Source organism: Lutra lutra, chromosome 3 (assembly GCF_902655055.1).
Source record: "Lutra lutra chromosome 3, mLutLut1.2, whole genome shotgun sequence".
NCBI classification, from domain to species: Eukaryota; Metazoa; Chordata; class Mammalia; order Carnivora; family Mustelidae; genus Lutra; species Lutra lutra.
In genome coordinates, this window is record NC_062280.1 from 33,921,103 (window position 1) to 33,943,761 (window position 22,659).

General features: G+C 43.5%; 1 non-coding gene across 1 annotated transcript; it reads right to left on the minus strand.

The window, feature by feature from the left end:
* Positions 1 to 211: 211 nt before the first annotated feature.
* On the minus strand, positions 212 to 364 carry LOC125096501 (U12 minor spliceosomal RNA). The gene has a single exon (XR_007126210.1). It is a non-coding gene; the product is annotated as a U12 minor spliceosomal RNA (small nuclear RNA).
* Positions 365 to 22,659: the final 22,295 nt, after the last annotated feature.

The following is a 22,659-nucleotide window of genomic DNA, read 5'->3' on the forward strand; positions in this document are numbered from 1 at the left end:
GCAAGAAAATAAAGACGAAAAAGTGATAGAACTAAAAGAATGAATCCAATAGTTCTTTCCTCTGTTCTTTTTCTCTTTCCCTTTCTCTCTCTCTTCCTTCTTTCCTTCCTTCCTTCCTTCCTTCCTTCCTTCCTTCCTTCCTTCCTTCCTTTCCTTCTCATCCTCATTTACTGCCCTCATACTACTCTACCCCTCCAGTGTCAAAGCAGAAGGGGCAGATCACGACTCCCAGGCATCGCACAAAGTAGGCAGCTCTTCTCAGAGGCAACTTTACCCACTTAAAAATTCATCTCACATTAGCAGTAAGGATTCGGGCATCACCCTGAACCCTCGTTTTCCTTCCTTATTCATAAGTTTAAGGCATCCAATGGTTGTTTCTTTAAATACAAAATGAAATTTTAAAAATCTAGAAAAACCATCGTCTAGTCTGGTAGTTCTCAACCTGGGTGATTTTGCCCACCCCTTCACCCAGGGGACATTTGGCAATGTTTGGAGATACTTTTGGTTGTCACAGTTGGGTAACAATAGACGTTACTGGCATCTGGAAGGTAGCAGGAAGGATGCTCCCAGACATGCCACATCAGGTCCCATGACCAAGAACTGTTTGATGCAAAACATCAGTAGTGCCCAGGCTGATAAACACTTGTCTGACCTGATCATGAAAAAGTATGGGAATTACAGATAAATAAGAATGAGGATGGAGAAGTAATTTGACTCAAAGGCATTTGAAAAATTATAGAACACTTTACTCAAATCTGAGCCGATCACTTTGAGAATCTGCATGTAATTAATGATTTTCCCAGAAAATTTGAGTTACCAAAAAAAAAAAAAAAACTGTAGGAGAATCTCAATTATAATTATCAATGTATTAAATGAAAATATTAGCCAGAACATTATATCAGTACTTTAAAGCAATAACACATGATTCCAGGTTGGATTCATATTAATGAAAGTTTCACAATTAGGGAATCCAATGTAATTTACCATTTTAATAAATCTTACCACAAACTTACCACTTTAATAAATCACAGAAAAACAACGTGATGATCTTCATGATTTCTGAAAGGCAACTGTTAAAATTCAACATCTGAAAAACTTCCATCTCTGTCCTTTAGATAAAAGAACATATAAATATTTTTATATCATGATTTTATATGCCATAACACTTTCTATGAGATACACATACATACTTGTATATATAGTTATGTTTAGTTAATTATAAATATGTGTATTAAATATATGTTTTCCCTAAGGTGAACATAGGGAAAAGAAAGCCTCTTTCCCAAGATAGGTTATTCCAAATATCTCATAGCCCAGGATACAAAAATTACTTCAGAAGTGCGCACACAACTCAAACAGAACCAAGTAAATTCTCTCACCTAGAATTGTAGGTTATACTTGCAAAGCGGCTTTTTCTGTCATTAGTATGACTAAGTTTGTGACCTCAGAGCCTGACCGAACCTGCAGAGGTGTGCAGAATCCAATGGGGTGTACTCACAAAATTATTAGGGTTTTGGTCCTGCAAAATAAGAAGGATATTATAGGGGCCCCTGGGTGCGTCAGTCAGTTAAGCATTCAACTCTTGATTTCAGCTCAGATCATGATCTCAGGGTTGTGAGATTGAGCCCCTCACTTGGTGTGGGGCCTACTTAATATTCTCCCACTCTCCCTGGCAATCCTTTCCTCACTTCCTTTAAAGAAGAAGAAGAGGAGGAGGAGGAAGAGGAGGAGGAAGACTCAGAATTAAAGTGAATCCAATTAAATGTTGAAAGCATCTGGGTAGGAGCTTATAGCTCTAATCTAATTTCAGAATTAAAAAACCTTTAATTTGAAGAAGGCCAAAAGGCCTCTCTTTTTTTTTTTTTTTTTTAAGATTTTATTTATTTATTTGACAGACAGAGACACAGCACGAGAGGGAACACAAGCAGAGGGAGAAGGAGAAGCCGGCCTCCCGCCAAGCAGGGAGCCCGATGCGGGGCTCGATCCCAGGACCCCGGGATCATGACCTGGGCCGAAGGCAGACGCCTAATGACTGAGCCACCCAGGTGCCCCAAAGGCCTCTCTTTTGACACACATGGACTTGTGGTTTAGCAGCCATTAAAAAGAGCTCTGTCTTGGTTTAGCAGCCATTAAAAAGAGCTCTGTCTGTCCCATCTGGATGGTGAAAAACATACTCTTCCAGCATGCTATTCCAGATCTTATATCCTAACTAAAGCTTCAGGTTGTATGCAACCATTAAATATGGAAAAAAACCCGATCTGTACATATTGGATACTTTAAGCATTGGTAATGCTTAAGAGAATCTGAGTACTTAACAGATTAACAGCTACTCCAAAGTAAAAAGGCATTTGGATAATTGATTTAGACTTGCATTTTTAGGATGAAAAGAACAAGAAAAGTTGACTAATGTAAAACAGTGTAAGATCATTTAGGAGAATTTATGACTTTCCCCATATGTACAGTTTTAATGTACTTGATTTACCAGAGTAGTATCTAAGAACTTGGAAAGCTTTGTTTGTTAATCAGACATTTGAAGGGCTTCAAAGAAAATTAAATATATTTAATTTATAAATGTAGTTTAAATGTCTAAGGGAATTTTATTAGATTATTCAAGCACTCTTAAAAGTGACTGTTGGAAATTTGCTAGCTTTATAAATAGATGATAAGATTTGTAATTTAATTTGTAAAGCATAAGAAAGAATTAGGCTTCTACATTTATAACTTATTACCATCACTAATGTGACTAGAATGGAATTTATAACTTATTAAAGTTACAGATTTTACTAATGTCACATTTAAATTTTGTATATGTCGATTAGTCTCTGAGTAATCTTGTTTAAGTATAAACTAACCCCTTAATGGCATCAAAACACTCTGCCCATGGAGATCAGAAGCACCAAAGATCCACCAGCTTGGAGATCCCCAGGACCATTTGCTACTGGAGAGGAAGTCTGCCCAGGAACAAGACCAGTCAATGCAAAAGTCACCAAGAGATGGAACAATGATCTCCTTAAACCTTTGTATCCCACCATGCCTGAAGTCCTACCACCCTGAATTTTTTAAAAGTCAGTACTGTCCTCCTTTATGCTTAAATTAAAAATTTTTTTCTAGACATATAATGCATTTTTATCCCCAAGGGTACAGGTCTGTGAATCACAAGCACAGTTTTTCTCATTTGCAAATAAAAGCTCGAATGTTGGCAGCTCAGAGCATCTCCCCCTCTTGTGATCTTCTCTTCTCTCTCAACTTTGAAACTGGCAGGCGAAGTTAGGGCAACAAGTCTTTGATCTTATGGGTCAGTTTATCCAGACAAAGGTAGATTGTTCAAAGTTGATTTTTCATGAGACTAGAAAAGAGTCAGGCAAGTTAAGTGCTTTTTGCATGTCAATGGAACTCCTACAGCTGAGAGTGCAAAAAAGACGGGACACCTGATAGAAAAATGGACAAGTAGACAACTGACAATTGAAAAATGGCCACAAATTCTATACAATTCAGAGAAGAAAAATGACCCCACACTAGTATCAGAGAAAGACAAATGTAAACCACCCTGAGATACTATTTTAACCCATCAGATGGTCAAAAATGCAACTTGGATAAAACCATTTATTGGTGGGGATGTAGGAAAACAAAAACCCTATGCACTGCTAGTGGAAACACAGCTTGAGTGTTCATTTGGAGAGCACTCTGGCAGGATTTTGTGAAATTGGGCACACCATAACCTTCAGACACAGTTTTTCTACTCCCATATATATAGCCCCCCAAATTCTCTCTCCGATGCTCAAGAGACCATGTACCAGGGGGCTGACTACAGTGTTGGGGGTTCCAGGAGTTAGAAGTCACAAAGATATCAGGGGCACCTGGGTGGCTCAGTCGGTTAGGCATCTGCCTTTGGCTCAGGTCATGTTCCCGGGGTCCTGAGATTGAGCACCACGTCAGGCTCTCTGTTTTGTGGGGAGTCTGCTTCTTCCTCACCCTCTGCCTGCAGCTCCCCCTGCTTGTGGGCTCTCTCTCTCCCTGCCTCTCTCTGTCAAAAAAATAAACAAAAAATCTTTTTTTTTTTTTTTAAGATTTTATTTATTTATTTGCCAGAGAGAAATCACAAGTAAGCAGAGAGGCAGGCAGAGAGAGAAGAGGAAGCAGGCTCCCTGCTGAGCAGAAAGCCCGATGTGGGGCTCGAACCCAGGACCTGGGATCATGACCTGAGCCGAAGGCAGCGGCTTAACCCACTGAGCCACCCAGGCGCCCCTAAACAAAAAATCTTAAAAAAAAAAAAAAAGAAAGAAAGAAAGAAAGAAAGAAACCATGAAGATGTCCATCAAAAAATGTGAAAGTAAAGGTAAGAAAAATGTGCACCATCCGTACACCAGATCACTGTGCAGAAGGAAGGAAAGGGAAAAGAAGGAATTGGCTGCACATACGGCAACATAGACCGATCTCAAGACCATAGGTGGCTGAAAAAAGAAAGTTTGAAACAGAATTGGTTTGAGGCACAATGCCTTTTAAGTACATTTTCTAAAACAGAAAGCAATGCTATATGTTTATCGTGGACAGACATATAAAGAAATTTATTGAAAGTCATTTGGGGAAAGTATATAGTAAATACACCAGACACAAGGAAGGGAATGAGACTGGGGACCAGGAGGGAAAAGAGAGGAAAATAAAATAAACTAGAATAATATAAGAGGAACTGCAGGAGAGAATGATGGTGATGATATGCCGTGAAATTAGAAGCGTGATCGGCTCAATTCTATGCACCTAATAGATCTTCATGATCATAATTTGAAATTGAAAGAGGAACAAACTGAAAGCCTGTAATATTTCCCCCAAAGGAAACGTGGGCATATAAGCTCAAAGGAATGGCCAGCAAGCACCACAATTTACCATGGATGCTAACCATGGAGTAAAATGGAAGTTTATGAAATAATATTTTGTGGCCATGACAGAGAGGAAATGGAACTTGGAATTATGTAGAAACTTGGATTGCAACCACATAAAAAGGAGAGGAATGCATGAGAGCACAAGGAAACAGAAACAATTGTATGAGGAAGGGGATGAGGAGCCCCTGTGAGAGAGGAAGCTGAAGAGAGGCTCCTTTACCGCCCTCTACTGAACCGTCTCCTTGACTTTTTCCCCAAGCTATGAACAATCTAGCCTCACTTCTTGTTGCCTTCCAGTAGATACCCCAAGATTCCAAACACAAAATGACAAGATACAAATGAAGGCGTCACTAGCCCAGGATTACAATAGTGCTGTGCCCTGCTTGGATCCAAGGTTCTTGAACCTTAGGTCTTTGTGTCATTCTTGAGATTCCTTGGGTTCTTTTGATATCCATCTCTCTCTGACTTCTCCACCGCCTTTTCTTCCTCCTCTTCCTCCTTCTCTCATTCTTCATTATCTGATTATCAACCACGCACACATGCTAAGTTCACAGGCATTTCCAAGGCTTCCCAGAACGATGAGACAGTTGACAGGTTCCCTGCTTCTGAAAGAGCCTCTCATTTAGTTGGGAGAATAGAATCCCATGAGATGTCATGCACCTGTGCAGAGCATCAGAGGAAAGTGCCATACAAACCCTGAGTGGTACCCAAGTCTAGGGCATTTAGAGCCTCCTTGGACAGTGATGGAGAAATTTGTCCATCTCCTGACCAGGTAGGAAGTCAGTCCAGGGCTTCAGGAAAGTTGAAAGTCATTGGGAAGGCTCAAAGGTCAAGGTGGCCATGGAAGTTTTTAATGGCACAAGAATTTCTTCCCTTTTGACCACTCAATTACTAACATTTTTTTCCAGAGCCAGAAGCTAGAAAGAAAGCTGTGATTATATGGAATAAGAGGGTATGATTTCAGAGAGGGCTCCAACATACTCTCTCAGCACTAACCCAGAAATAAGTAACCATAACCAAGAAATCAAACTTGCTCTGACAGAGGAGTATGCTGGACGAACAGGAACATGGAGGCCATGTCTTCTGGAAGCCCTAACGAAGCTGTTGCCTAAATATCATTAAAGAGCAACTAAACCAAAGGGTTCCCTTCTTCCCAGTGCTGTTCCCACACAGCTTCTGATGAGCCATGTTAAAACAGGAAGTAGTCATTTTAACATTAGCATCAGGATGTAATTTCTGGGATGAGTCCCTAATGTTTCCCCCCCTGAAGAGGAGGGCTACACATAGCTGCTTAAAGTGCCATTCAAGCTAACAGTTCAGACGCTCCGTGTGACTTGGATCTTCCTTTAAATGCCAGGTAGCTTATACATTTTTATGATCCTGGCTTATTCTTTCCTTATCTAAGTTATTGCTGAGAATATCTGACTAAGGCCTAGATTCATCTTTCTAACCAATAAAAACAAAAAGACCTGAATTTCCCCCTTACAAATACACCCCTCTTCCATGCTTGGCAAAGAACGTTTCTGTCCAATGTTAGTTAACAAGACGAGAAGTTATGGGGGCTGGAGATGAAGGACAGAGGGTGAGGACAGGGCTTAAATCAGGGTTCATGAAAGGCCAGAAGAACTATGATAAGGCCAACAGCCTCTCATGAAAATAGTGTCACGGCCACCCATGGACAGTCTTCAAGGAGCACACAAATGACAGAAACAACAGATGTGAAAGAAATGAGTGAAAATTGCACAGGAGGTGGATGACATTTCAATCCATAATCTTCCTATTTGGGGGGGTGGGAGCTAGTTTCTGAAGCATTAAAAAATGGTTCATATTCATTTCGAGTCAATGTGAAGTTTTTCCTGCTAGTAATATTTTGCTTATTTTAATTTCTAGTGGTTGGGAATGTTCTCTCTGGATAACATTTACAAAATATTTAGCTTGATTTTATAATAATCCGCTCATCCAAAAAAAAAATGTGTTAAATCAAAGCAGGAGGCAGCTCCAATCATCTCTTACAATAAAACTCAGAGAGATTTTTAGAATTTCCCTTGAAGGGATGTCTAGGACAATTTGGAGTTCCTACAGTTTAATCTAGCAGGTGGCCAGAGGTTTTCAGTATCTGGCCCCAAAGCTGCCAGATTGTTTTTCTGAGAACAGTTGTGGCTAGAGACTCTAGATAAACACTGGTCCCTTACTTGGCTTCTGATGGTTTGGGATGGGTTTTCTTGACCACTTTAGGCTAACGCAGATTTTTTTTTTTAATTTAAGCACATGTTTTTGTAAATATGTGTAAAGCAACAAAAGAAGAAAGAGTTGATCAAAAGCAGATGAGGGAAACTAATCCTTATTTAAATGAGGCATTACATAATCAGCTCCCAGAATAAAAACACTTCTTTCTCTGATCACAAGGTGGCAATAGCACCCTACTCATTTAATGTAGATGAAGCCAATGCTCTGGGCATTTGCAAACACTCATTAAAAAGGCGAGAGTGGGGGCGCCTGGGTGGCTCAGTGGGTTAAGCTGCTGCCTTCGGCTCAGTCATGATCTCAGAGTCCTGGGATCGAGCCCCGCATCGGGCTCTCTGCTCAGCAGGGAGCCTGCTTCCTCCTCTCTCTCTGACTGCCTCTCTGCCTGCTTATGATCTCTGTCTGTCAAACAAATAAATAAAATCTTTAAAAAAAAAAATTTAAAAAAAAAAAAAAGGTGAGAGTGTATATTGCAGGTGCGTGACACTTTTTCCCTGTTCAGGACAGGATTTTTTCAATGAGATCAAATTAACCGGATGAATATTCACTGCATGTTACTCTCAAGGAAGCCCAAGGGTTCTGTCTGGGCTTCAATGTAGACCTTCCCGGCATTACTTCAACACACAGTCTAGGCTTCCGGAAAAAGATGGAATCTTGAGTGGGGCCCCGACGGCATCTGGGGTTGTATTGGCTTGGAGAGCTCCAATGAGACATGGTTTTGGAAGCTTCCCAGGTAAGAATAGTCTGAAATGGGCTCTTTGTGACAAATTACCACAATATCAGAGGCTCCTTCAAGCCAGCCTCATTTTCTCTGGTTCTCACAAACAATAACAGAACCCCAGCTGGCCTGGCTTGAGCCCCACTTCCCACCAATCACACTGCTTCCGTGCGGCCCTTACTCTGACCCCTTGGACTCTGTATCCTCCCTGACTTGTGGCTGTGATACTTTGAGAAATGTTTCGGGGACTTTCAGCCCCATTGCCTCTGGGTGGTATCTCCTTACCCACTTCCCTTAATATCATGCATGCTTTCTCCCTGGGCTGTGTCTTTCTGCTCCTAGCCTGCTTGTTAGATGGGAACACTGGCATAGCCCACCCACTGGAAGCCCATCCACTTGCTGAAGCCAAACCTTAATTTTTACATTTTTAAAATGCATTTCAATGTGAGAAAATTAACTAGAGTTCTTTTCAACAACTACCAGAATAGAGAATCATTAAGAACATATATTTCTTCTTTTTCTAAAAAAAAAAAAGATTTCATTTATTTATTAGAGAGAGAGAGAGCACAAGCAGGGGCAGAGGCAGGCAGTGGGAGAAGCAAGTTCCCCACTGAGCAAGGAGCCTGATGCGGGACTTGATCCCAGGACCCTGGGATCATGACCTGAGCCAAAGACTCACTTAACCAATGGAGCCACCCAGGCATCCCAAGAAATATATTTCTTCAACTCACCTGGCCTAGTGATAACCTAGTAGATGGCATGTCTGTTTAGCTCAATTAAATTTTGTGAGTAGGTATTTTTCTTTTTTTTTCTTTAACATCTTAATTTTATATTTCTCAGTGTTCCAAGATTCATTGTTTATGCACCACACTCAATGCTCCAGGCAATACATGCCCTCCTTAACACCCACCACCAGGCTCACCCACCACCTCACCCCCTCCAAAACCCTCAGTTTGTTTCGCAGAGTCCACAGTCTCTCATACTTCATCTCCCCCTCCGATTTACCCCAATTCACTTTTCCTTTCCTTCCTTAATGTCCTCCATGTTATTCCTTATGCTCCACAAGTAAGTGAAACCATAGGATAATTGACTTTCTCTGCTTGACCTATATCACTCAGCATAATCTCTTCCAGTGCTGTCCATGTTGATACAAAAGTTGGGTATTCATCTTTCCTGATGGAGGCATAATATTCCATTGTATATATGAACCATATCTTCTTTATCCATTTGTCTGTTGAAGGGCATCTTGGATCTTTCCACAGTTTGGCGACTGTGGCCATTGCTGTTATGAATACTGGTGTACATTCTTTTCACTATATCTGTATCTTTGGGATAAATACCCAGTAGTGCAATTGCTGGGTCATAAGGTAGCTTTATTTTTAATTTTCTGAGGAATCTCCACACTGTTTTCCAAAGTGGCTGCACCAACTTGCATTCCCATCAACGGTGTAAGAATGTTCCACTTTCTCCACATCCTCTCCAACACTTGTTGTTTCCTGTCTTGTTGATTTTGGCCATTCTAACTGGTGTAAGGTGGTATCTCAATGTGGTTTTGATTTGAATTTCCCTGATGGCTAACAATGATGAACATTTTTTCGTGTGTCTGCTAGCCATTTGTATGTCTTCTTTGGAGAAGTGTCTATTCATATATTTTGCACATCTTTTGACATGATTATCTGATTTTTGAGTGTTGAGTTTGAGGAGTTCTTTATAGATCTTAGATATCAGCCCTTTGTCTATAGTGTCATTTGCAAATATCTTCTCCCATTCCGCGGGTTGCCTCTTTGTTTTCTTGACTATTTCCTTTGCTGTGCAGAAGATTTTTATCTTGATGAAATCCCAAAATTTCATTTTCACTTTTTTTTCCTTTGCCTTTGGAGACGTTTCTTGAAAGAAGTTGCTGTGGCTGCTGTCAAAGAAGTTACTGCCTATGTTCTCCTCCAGGATTTTGATAGATTCCTGCCTCATGTTGAGATCTTTCATCCATTTTGAGTTTATCTTTGTATATGGTGTAAGAGAATGGCTGAGTTTCATTCTTCTATACACAGCTGTCCAATTTTCCCAGCACCATTTTTTGAAGAGACTGTCTTTTTTTTTTTTTTTTAAGATTTTATTTATTTATTTGACAGAGAGAGATCACAAGTAGACGGAGAGGTAGGCAGAGAGAGAGAGAGAGAGGGAAGCAGGCTTCTTGCTGAGCAGAGAGCCCGATGTGGGACTCGATCCCAGGACCCTGAGATCATGACCTGAGCCGAAGGCAGCGGCTTAACCCACTGAGCCACCCAGGCGCCCCAAGACTGTCTTTTTTCCATTGGATATTTTTTTCCTGCTTTGTTGAAGATTACTTGACCATAGAGTTGAGGGTCGCTATCTTATGGATTGAAAGAATAAACATTGTTAAAATGTTTATACTGCCCAGAGCAATGTATACTTTCAATGCCTTCCCGATCAAAATTCCACCAGCATTTTTCAAAGTGCTAGAACAAACAGTCCTAACATGCGTTTGGAACCAGAAAATACCCCCAAATCACCAAAGAAATGTTGGAAAGGAAAAACAAAGCTGGAGGCATCATGTTGCCTGATTTCAAGCTTTACTACAAAGCTGTGATCACCAAGACAGCATTATACTGGCACAAAAACAGACACATAGGTCAATGGAACAGAATAAAGAGTCCAGATATGGACCCTCAACTCTATAGTATTTTTCATTCATTCAGAATATAATCTCTCATTTATCTCTCCCATGAGAAGAGAATATAGACCATCGTGCCCCACCTTCCTTCTCACCAAGCTCACTCTCTCTAGCACTGCTATGTTTTTTTAACTGCTCCATGCCACCTCCCTTAAACACTACCAGGCCCCTTTGTGGTTCTCTGGAGCCATGCCACTTGGTAATCCTAATTTAGAAATTTAGCAGCAGAATGTTCTCAGGCAAGTGATCTAGCCTAGCTAAAACAGCAACAGCTCAAAATCTTCTGAGTTCATACATGTGGCAGAGGCTAAGCTCAGAACAGGTGTTCACCATTCACGTTCTTACTGTTCTGTACGTCTGGTAGTAGTTTCTCCACATGTATTAAGCATGTCTTTTTATTCTGATGCCTTGACATCTGGGGACTTGCTGGCCCTGGAGAGACTCCGCCCCTCTCAGAGCTGGCCAATTCCTAGAGAGAGTTCAAAACTCACCTGAAAGTATTCTTTTCACATATAAACCAGCCAATCCAGACACCACATCCCCACTATCTCCTTTCCCAGCTCACATAAGGATCTCTCAGGGAGCCACTATTACCCCATACTAATTACACTGGAGACAGGGACTAGACAGCTAGATACAGCCCTTACACTCAGACCTTGCTGGAATCCTTCGAAGTAGCTATCCTAAATCTGCACACCCTCCCTTGCCTCCTGTTCCCTTCCCACAGAAACCACAATAAAGGCTCTTGCCCACGCGTTCCCCCCCCCTTCCTCTCTCTGCCCCCTGCCCAACTCCGGCTTCCCCACATGGCCCTGCAGCACATGGCATGCCCCCTCTTGGGGACGCTCTCTGTTCAGTGGTGGTCGTCTTCTTGTCTGTTGGCCTCACCACTCCTGAACAGTAATAAAACTTACCTTAAACATATTTTAACAAGGTTCAAGGCAGCCTTGAACTACTGATCTTTTCCACGTTATTAGAATAAAATCTAACACGATTGCCAATATAAGGCATAGAATTGCTATTTAATGCTTGTGAAACAAACACCCTCTTGTGCGATTTGGGGAATACAATAATTTAAGACAATCTTTCCCTTTCCTGATTTTACCACTTCTTAGAGGAATGTGATACAGGTGTGACATAAAAAACAGAAATCACAGGACAGACCATGATCATGGCAGTTACAGAGAGACAAAGAAATCATGGGAGGGGAGTAAAAGTGAAGATTTATTCGAGGACGAGATTGCCACTGCTGATGGACTCCAACATTTTTATCCTCTCTTGTGTATTCTGCCTTTCTTTATTCTATAGAACTAAGCCTTCCCAGCATTAATGTGAAGATGGATAGACTTAAAAATCATTCTTCAAAAAAGACCAGCACTTTCTCGATTAATTCAAGGAAACCATGCCCAACTGACAAGACTTTGATGCTGTTTTGAGGCAGATTATGAATCTTTATAGCACACAATTCCTCCTAAGACAGACATGAAGTGTCAGAACTTGTTTATACGTGGAACGTTCCATTACAGATGTGGGTAATGTGTACTTGGCTGCCAACTCACCTGGACTAGTGACAGTTTAGTAGACTGCCTGTTTAGCATAAAGTTTACCTGGCAATGAACATGAGAAGTACTTAGAGATCTTTTAAAATCCTTCCTTTCTATCATTTGTCTGCCTCTGTTGGATTATCTCTTTTCTCACTTAAGGGTGATTTTTATGATGAATAAAGTTTTACACAGAGCTAAGGATTCACTTAACATTAATGTCAATGAAGCATCTGCATGTCCCTATGTTGGGAGTGGTCTTACATCTTAGGTAAGATGACTGCAAAGATTTCCAGTGTAGGATTTCTAGGTGGCCCGTGAAAACTTCTCCTGGAGACTCACTCCCAATGGCAAGTGTCCTTCCTGCCTTGTCCCTGTTTGCTATCTCTTCCACTTCTTTGAGGTCAAAATAACCTGATAAGACACAGTTTGCCATCTACTGACCCCTTCCTTCTGCGCTCAGGCAAATGCTCCTGAGGTAACCTCAGGTTATGAGCTGTAACCTCAGGTTATGAGCTGACACCCTACGTGAATGAGAAGTTTCACCTATGCTCTCAACTCTCAGGGCTGCCTGTGTGTTTGTCCTAAAAAACACACAACACCTGTATCCCATACATACCATGAGACCCTGCTTGTGCCTGTAAAAGAGAGACATACCTTCCTTGTCTCTCCCAATGAACACCGGGTGCCCGTATCCAGGACTGTTCCGCAATTAGTAATGTCGGACCAAAGTTTGTGACTGATTAGCTTTTTTTTAATTAAATAAGATTCCCAGTGATTCCAATCACAACCTCACTTGCTATCACTTACATCCGGACCAACTCCCTGAACGAGAGCAGAAAGGAGGACCCTACTGCTAGCAGAATGGAAACATCCCCAGTCCTCAGCGCCTAACAGCCAGCTGCGATTTGTGTGCTAGGGCTCATTTTGTCTTTTACAACCCTTTTCTTGTCCTTCTAACTGTGGATATACTTTTATTAAGAAAGGGACAAGGGAAGATGAGAAGGCATGAGTAAGGGCACTTGCATCTATATTTCTGAGTGCAGAATAATGCTATGAATATTCCTGGGGGTGTCAGTTAACAATTGCCAAGCCAAACTAATGAGGCAAATAATAATATTATGTCATTACAATAATCAAATAAGGTTTTTATTTTATTTTATTTTATTTTATTTATTTGAGAAGAGAGCACAAGAAGAGGGAAGGGGCAGAGGGAGAAGCAGACTCCCCACTGAGCAGAGAGCCCAATGCGGGGCTCAGTCCCAAGACCCTGAGATCATGACCTGAGGCGAACGCGGATGCTTAACTGACTGAGCCACCCAGGCGCCCATCAAATAAGGTTTACATAGGTTTATTCTGCAGCATTACCTACTTGTTCATATTCTTTGTGGAGTCAAAGTAAAAAGATTTAAAACCATGTGTTAGATTTATAATACTAACCTTTTAACAACGAATTTTGAGATCTTTTTAGTTCTCTTAATCATGTAATTATAACATGTTTATTATGCCTTACCTTCACCAAACACACACACACACACATACACACACACACACTACTTAATTTGGTGGGAGCTGATGGTATTGAAATGTGACCATGTCTGGGGACACAAGCTCCACCTCCCCCACCAAGGACTCATCTCCATGTGTTTCTATGAAAAGCATTGAGAACAATGGTGTATTAATTTCCTACGGCTGCTATAACAAATTTTCACATACTTGGTGACTGAAAACAAACACAAATGTCTTATCTTCCAATTCCGGTGGGCAGAGTCTGAAATGGGTATGACAGGGCTAAAAGCAAGGCACTGGCCAGGCTGGCCCCTCCTGGGGGCACTAGGAAGAGCCCATTTCTTTGCCGTTGCACCTTCTGGAAGGTGTCTGCGCTTCTTGGCTCCTGACTCCTTCATCACTTCACATCACCTGGCCTCCCGTGTCATGTCATCCTCTGTGATCCATGTGGTCAAGGATCCCTCTGCCTCTTTCTTGTAAGGACGCTTGTGATTATGTTTAGAGCCCACAGAGACAATCCAGAACCATCTCTCCATCTCAGGATTCCACCTTTCTCACAGCTGCACGGTCCCTTTCACCACATCCAGCTGACATTCACTGATGCCAGGGATTGGGGAGTAAACATGGTTGGGGCAGACCACACACAGGGTGGTAACATGGGGCCAGGACTTCAAGTCAGCCGGCCTGAGCTCTACCTCCCCATTGCCCCAGTTACTTATACTCCACTTGCTTCCGTTTCCTGATTTGTTAAATGCAGATAATAATAGTACTTGAATGTGGATTGTACACTTAATAAGAAAATCTTAGAATAGTGTCTCAGACATAGTGCACACTCGTGGTGATTATTATTAATCCTTCTAAAGACCTGAGCGTCCCATGGGCAGATACACACACACACACACACACACACACACACACACACACACACACACTGATCTCACTGCTTCTTCTCCAAGGGCTTTACCTGAGTTCCAAGTCCAAAGCCAGAGGGCTCTGGCATTGATCCCATATTGGCTAAGGCATCATACCTAAGATGCTCAGGGTCTACGCTTCTCTTCATGGCAACTCATCCACAGGACATCTAGGAATTTGGTTCAGCTCTTGTCACACTAAATAAAAGGTCCAGTCCTGTTGCCATGGCCACTGGTCACAGAGAGCAAGATCCTGAGCTGGTTCCTGCCCTTACTCGTGTTCCTGTGGCTGACTTCTGTCTTAGAGGCTTCGCCCCTTTCTTCTCCCCGCACTGTCACCCGTCACTGACCAGAGACACACACTTCTTTCTTCCTTCTTGCGTTCTCCTGGGATGGATGGAACTGTCCCCACAGTCACCCCCAGCTCCCAGAGGTGCTCCCTCATCCTGAGGCAGCAGACCTCGCTGGATCTTTGTATGTTTGGGATATTGGGATATTGAAGCAGAAACTACAGGGCCATCCACTCAGAGAGCCAGAACCTTCACCTTTGTGTAAAAACTGAGCTTTGGCTCCTCTTTCTTAATGAATTTAAAAATCTCTCTCACGACTACCTATTCCTGGACCCCTCCCCTTCACTCCACTGGGAGCCAGGGTCACAGCCTCATGTGACAGTGGAGAGAATAGTCATTTATTTCATTATGCACCTTGCTATTTTCATTCAGTTCTGTAGGCTTTCTGCAGAAGTCACCTTACAAAACCTAAAGCAGGCACAGAAAATACCATCTTAATTTTAGCACGGCAGAAGACAGAAATATGCCTGGAGTATAACTTCGTGGTGCCCAACGTATTAAATTTAACCTACTGAATTTACAGGGACACATTGCAGACTGCATGCAGACTGCCGGGGACACAGTCATGTGTTTGTCTCCTTCCTAAATTACACTCACAACAAAAGGGAAAAAAATTGTTTCTCGTGAAGTCAACTCCAATCACCCCATTGGCATATTTCCTGTTTCTACACAAAGGGCAAGTATTCCCCAAGTCAAATTAGGTGTCAAATGACTCCACCACCACCCCAACTTTCATGAGTGTGGCTGAACGCAAACCCCGACCCACACTGGAGTGGTGAAAAGCTGTGAGGAGCCGAGCATCTCCGCAATGCTGGGTCTCGTGGCTCGGCTCCCAGTCTGGTTTTCATTCCTGAGAAGCCCTGCGTGGGGGTTTGTGGGGCAACATCTACAGCAAGATCATTATGTTTTTATGCTTTTGCCCTGGGGGAACATTTTTGTGGTGTCTGCAGGGCCCCTGGAAAGCTCGCTCATTTAGCACAGCGATGTGCAAAGTAATTGAAACCTGGTTCTCTGGTGTACACTGATTCCTTGCTGCGGAAATGTGAAAACTGGGCTCTCCTGAGAAGACTGCCGGAGTCAAGCGAAAACTCTCTGGCCCCTCACCAGGCACATTTCTCCTGAGCATCTAGCCCTGTGCTGCTGGATGGTGCGGGCTCAAGAACGTCTTGTCGAGAGCGGCCGGGAAGCTTCCATGAACACATGGGTAGTCACACGCCAGGCTCAAAGCTGTGGGGCATCACTGCTGTCATTTAATTATCTTTGTGGCTGTGAAGTGTCTCAGTAGAAATTACTCCATTACTAGTCCTTTCCCAGCAGGTGTTTCAGACTGACAAGGCTTGGGTAGCAGAGCATGTTAATTATTACTTTTTTTAAAATTAGGTTTAATGCGGTCGACAACAAGGGTTAGCCTCCTGCTTTTCAACCTACTGAAATCTGTTTAGCGCCCATCGGAAGCTTCCTTTCCATGCATCAGTTGTCAGGGCCAAGTTAAGGAAATAAGAATTGAGGGAGATGACTGAGTTGAAAAAAGGAGACGTAGAGTTAAAAAAAACAAAAACAAAAACAGGGGCGCCTGGGTGGCTCAGTGGGTTAAAGCCTCTGCTTTCAGCTCAGGTCATGATCCCAGGGTCCTGGGATCATGCCCCGCATTGGGCTCTCTGCTCAGTGGGGACCCTGCTTGCCTTCCTCTCTCTCTACCTGTCTCTCTGCCTACCTGTGATCTCTGTCAAATGAATAGATAAAATCTTTTTAAAAAAAATAGTCAAAGTTCTGGACACAGTGTTCGCTTCACCTGTAATTTGAGATGAGAAACATGTTGGGAGGAGGAGGAGGGGAAGCCAGAATTATTTACAGCTGGACAGACAATGAAAGTAAAACCAAGACCACGCCACAGGCATTTATTTATTTATTTATTTATTTTTAAAGATTTTATTTATTTATTTATTTGACAGACAGAGATCACAAGTAGGCAGAGAGGCAGGCATGGAGAGAGGAGGAAGCAGGCTCCCCGCCAAGCAGAGAGCCCGATGCGGGGCTCGATCCCAGGACGCTGAGATCATGACCTGAGCCGAAGGCAGAGGCCTTAACCCACTGAGCCACCCAGGCGCCCCCGCCACAGGCATTTACATTTGTCTTCATCTTCTATTAATTCCTGGGTGCACATCGAACACAATATTTAGCACTTAAATTTCCTTGCTCTGAATTAAAGGGCAAAAATTGTAACCCACAATCAGGAAAAAGAGGCTTCAGGGAGTGTGTATTTTAATGAGGGACAGAGATACATGCATACTCGACAGGGACAGAATGGGTTTGGAGCAGGACTAGATAACTGGAAGAAGCGCTGAGGGACGGAATCCAAGGGGATCAAGTCTTTCGTACTTTTATTCAATCAGCTAACATTCACAGAGTGTCTACTCTGGTTCAAGTACTGTTTTAGGCCTAATGAAGACAAATATGACAATGACAGGCAGGTCATAACTCTATGGAGGTTTTGTGTGTGTGTGTAAGAGAGAGAGAGAGAGAGAAGTAGGGTGGGCTAAGGAAGGGTGACCGACGATGCAAATAACAAATGTGAACTAATTTGGAAAAAGGGTCTTGCAAATGTAATTAAGGTAAGGATTTTGAGACCATTCTGGATTATTCTGGCGAGCCCTAAATCCAATGACAGGTGTCATTATAAGAAACAGCCAGAGACATAAAGAGGACAAGGTGACTGGCGGTGGAGGCAGAGATTGGCCTTTCGCAGCCACAAGCCAACGAACACTGAGAGAAGCTGTAGGAGTCAATAAAGGGTTCTCCACTTGGGCCCCAGAGGTGGTGAGGCCCCGCCAACACCTTGACTTCAGACTGTGGCTTCCAGAGCTGTGATAAACAGGTTAACTTCCTGTTGCTCTAAGCCACGACGTTTGTGGTCCTGTCTACAACAGTGCTGGGAAACTAATATAGGTTCTAGAACAAACAAAGCAGACTGAGGGAAGCCAGCTGCTGGATGGCCTCTTGTTGTCAAAAGGCAAGTTCTTTGTAAGAAAAAGGTGACCAGGAGCCACTGCAGGGGTCCTCCTCCCAGGGACCATGCGGGGAGGCTCCTCCTTAGCAGCTAAGTTTGGGCCAGGACAGGACACCGGCTTTTGTTGCCTGCTGGCATCTCTTCTCACTCCCTCCGATTAACAGGAATCTTTCCTGTTGGGGACCCTTTCTCTCTTTTCTTAAGATTATTTACTTATTTATTTATTTGAGCTAGAGAGAGGCCGCAGGTGCAAGCACAAGCATGGGGGAGGGGTGCGGGGAGGATGGGAGAAGCAGGCTCTCTGCTAAGCAGGGATCCTGATGCAGGGCTCCTTCCCAGGATCCTGGGATCATGACCTGAGCCAAAGGTTGACGCCTAACTGACTGAGCCACCCAGGCGTCCCATGTGGGGACCCTTTCGGTGGTGTTCAGGTGGGACTGCCTCCCTTCTTCCGTCTGCTCAAAATCTCGTTCCAACAAATAGACAGAACCTCCACCTCACCAATCAGAGAACTCCACCACCTGGGTGCACTGATTGGTTCAGGGGTGAGCAGGTGACTCAGGACAGGCCAATCAGAGGCCTCTCCAGGAATTTTCTTCTGAAGTGTTGGAAAAAGACCCTTTCTTCGCTAGGGAGCTAGGTGGTAGGATGTGACCCTGTTGCTGTGGTTGCCTGACAGTCTTTTAGTCATGTGGCCTGATAGCTTTCCTTTTCCCCCCTTTTTATTTAAATGAGTTCTCAGTCTCTCTTTCCTGTGAATGGAAGGGTTCTAATTCAAGGCCCTGTTCTGGTGACCTAGCCAGACTACATGCTGGATTCTTTTTGTCTAGCCTGGACAAAAGTCTAGAGGCAGAGCACTTCTCAGAAGGGATCCTGCCTCCACTTCTGCGGCTCCCATCCTGCTTCCTTCTTAGCTTGGGAAAGGGGAGGGGGCAGGTCATACTGCCACAGCCATAAGGGAGAAGAAAGAAGCAATCCAAAAGGAAAAGAGTCAAATGAATCAAAGCTAAGAAAACTTCAAAGAGACCCCGAACCCCCAAATGAATAGCTTTTAACATTTTTTGTTTACCCCTTTGAAAATTCAATTCCCTAATATGGCGCCCTAGTTTTGTACTTGGCCTTAACCCCTTTTTAGCACTTCACTCTGTATTGATCTCAATTATTTGGTGCATAAACAGCACTGATGCTCGCTGATTTAAGCTGAGAATTCATTTATCAGAAGGCTGGGGAACGGGACTCAGAAAATGCACAAGAACAATAAGAAGGTGAACAGGAAGAATCACAACCAAATCAGGCCCCAGAATCAATCTGGGATAAGGGCTCAGCAGAAGACCCTACATCACTTCTCCCCAGGACCAGAACTCTGCTGCCTGCCTTCCCTTCATCCCCATGACCCAGCTAAAGGAGATTTCCCTACCCTGCTAGGAGCTTCAGAATTCCGGAGGAGAGCACATGATTTGTCAGGTCTATGTTGCATGTCCCCTCATCTGCCAGGTGTAAAGGGACCGTATTTTCACAATGCATGGCCAAACTCTCTGCATATGGAAGAGCTAGAACTGGATGTTAGGGACGTTTGCTACCTCCTGTTTGTGGTATTGGTCCTCCTGCTGTGATAGGACCCCTGGCCAGCATGTGGCCTGTCATGTCAAATCCGTTGGCTACCTTGTTATGCTTTGAGGTGCCACTCTGCGGTACAAGTTTTATTTCCTTCAGGAAAAGGAGATGAAAAATGAATAACAAAAACAAACAAATAAAACCCCCACACAACGTGGGTTGTGTTTTGGAGGGTTTGCCTCCTACCGAGACACCCTTGGGGGAAATTTCCTGAACATAAGTTAATTTAAAAATTATACCTTTGTCCTCTTTTGGGGTGAAGTAGAGGGGAAAAAAGAAGTTGGAGCTGACCCCACAGTAATTAGATTGTCACAATAGTGGCCTCTAATGACAGACTCATGATAGGGGAAACAAGGTAAATATTTGCACACCTCGTTAAAAAGTCCTGCTGAAATTGTCACACTTTAGTTCTGTGACTCAGCCCCTGTGCAAAGCAAGAGAAAATTCAGAGATGCAAATCCTATCCTGTGAGAAGATTTAAAAGGACTACAACTTAAAAAAAAAAAAAAAAAAAAAAAAAAAGACCACAACTTATGGAGGTTAGCTTGAATCAACCATAGTCTGTACCTGCGGGAGGTCAAACAGCCCTTGTGATGAGAGCAACAGCGTCCAGTTTTTGCTGCAACAGTCCAATGTGGCTACATCTCTTAAAGACAAAACCTGCTCGGGACACCTGGGTGGCTCAGTGGGTTAAGCCTCTGCCTTTGGCTCAGGTCATGACCTCAGGGTCCTGGGATCGAGCTCCGAGTTGGGCTCTCTGCTCAGCAGGGAGCCTGCTTCCCTTCCTCTCTCTCTGCCTGCCTCTCTGCCTACTTGTGATCTCTGTCAAATAAATAAATACATAAAAAATCTTTAAAAAAAAAAAAGAGGGGCTCTCCAGAGGAGACCCGGCACTTAGGACACAGAAGGGGAGAAATGTTTCCTCTCTGTTATGACTGAAGGTTTGTGTCCCCCCAAAATTCATACGTTGAACCCCTCATCCCCATTGTGATGGTAGTTGGCAATTTTGAGAATGAGGTTATAAGGGTGGAGGCCTTAGGAGTAGGAATCGTGCCCTTCCTTATAAGAGGCACAAGAGACCTCCCCCATCCCACACCATGTGTGCACACAGGAAGAAGGTAGGTTCCTACAAGATGGGAGGAGACCTCTCACCTGAAGGCAACCCTGTTAGCATCTTGGTCTTGGACTTCCTACCTCCAGAGCTGTGAGATACACATTTTTGTTGTTGAAGCCCCCTGGTGTGATATTTCGTCATAGCAGCCCTAGCTGCCTAGGACAACCTCTCACCCCTGGCATCGAGAAAGCAGAGGTCTCGTCTGTGTTCCTGCCCCTTGCTGTGCATTCACTGAGCAAAATATTTGTAAAAGCACTTGCTCTGGTCCTGGCACTGGGCTAGGGGCTGGGCTCCAGAACTGCTTCAATGGGGAGCTATCTGGTGAGATGTCCTGCAGCGGGGATTTTAACCTGAGCCCTAAATGATGAGAAGGAACCACTACAGGCGGGTCTGGGCAGATGGAATAAGTGGGGCGTGCTCCAGGAGCAGAAAGGAAACTGACACAACATGCCGTTGTCCAGATGGATGGTGTTGAGGCAGTGGGGTCCTAGGCAGAAGCTGAGATCTCCCTGTCTTGCACCCCACTTCTAGGGGCAGGAGGCTGGAGTGGTTATGGGCACAGACTCCCACCAGACAGCCAGTGTTCAAATCCCAGCCATGCCACTGACTCATTGTGCAATTCTGGATTAGGTTCTTGACCTCTCTGTGCCTCAGTTTACTCACTCGTAAAATGGGGGATAATTATAACAACTATCTCAAAGGATTGGCATAAAGATTGAAAAACTTAGGATAGCACCTCTCATGTAGGAAGGGCTGCACAGGTCATCCAGCATCTGCACATTTAATGTCATTGACCCTCTTTAGAAGTATTTCTTGTCTTTAAACAACTCAGAAACATCTCTGGCAGACAGGGGACTTGTAAAAACAATCCATTTCCTCTCACGCTAAGCCAGAGACCTTGGTGTGTCTTCAGTAACCCAGATAGAGTCTCCAGAATAATTTGACTTTTAAATGATGTATTTGAAAATGAAGTTTGCAAGGACTGAGTTCTTGACCACATAAATTCCAGTTCTGTGCTCTCTGGGGCCATCAGGCCCTGTTGTTTTCCTATCACATGCCACAGCCAATTTTTTTCAGTTGTAACTGTGAGAAATGCACTGGAAACATCTCCGACCTCAGAGAAAAGTCCCGTAGGCCTCAAAGGAGAGAGCCGTGGGTGGAGAGACCAACATTTTTCTAAGTGATGTGGGTCTCTTAGTCCCAGAGCAGGGTCCTGAGCCTGATTTGGAAAGTGGGGAGCATTTCCTCAGAGCAGATGTGGCCTCTTCTTTCCCATTCTCCCAGAGCTGAGCCAACAGGTCTGCTTATAGTTTCTTCAGGAGTCCTGAGAGATGACTCCAAGACAGAGTATTTCAAAACTGAGCAAAGAATGAAGAAAGTATCAAATCCATGTACAGGGCACAGGGCAGGTTTGGGAAGGGAGGATTTGAAGGAGGGAAGAGAAAAGAAAAGAAAGGAAAGGAACAGAAGGGGTAGGGAAAAGAGAGGGAAGGAAAGAAGGAAGGAAAAGGGAGAGAAAGCCCAAACATAAGGGCTTAGAGAAGATTCAAGAATGGCAGACAGTGTTAAGTTATCTCAGGAATTTCTGAATAGGTTTTATAACATGGAAATGACATTTAGGAGTTTCTAATGAACAGAAAATAGGCTTCATTCTTTTCTCTTCGGCTTCCCTTTCCCTTTCCCTGACTCTCTCTGGAAGGAAGAAAAAGGGGTGAGCCATGGTAAAAAGGGGTGAGTGTTGGGGCCATGGAAGGACCAGATCGCCTCTACAAATCTCCATCAGAGCAGAGGGTGGATTGGGGAAGCAGCTGAGGCTCCTGCCCAACCTCCCTTTGTAAATCAAGGCCTTCCCCCTCCCCCTTCCCCACTGGCCTTTCCCCTGTCCCTGCCCCCAAGTCCACTGCTCTACTTTCCCTAATTGACAAACACATTCAAAAGTTTCCAAACACTATCATTTCTGTTAATGTTCAGCAATGTCCAAATAATACTTGCAAAGAAGTATGATATTATTAATTTAACCTTATTAATAAAGTTAAAAATAGCCAAACAACTGCAATGCAACTGATTTTTAGTGTACCTATA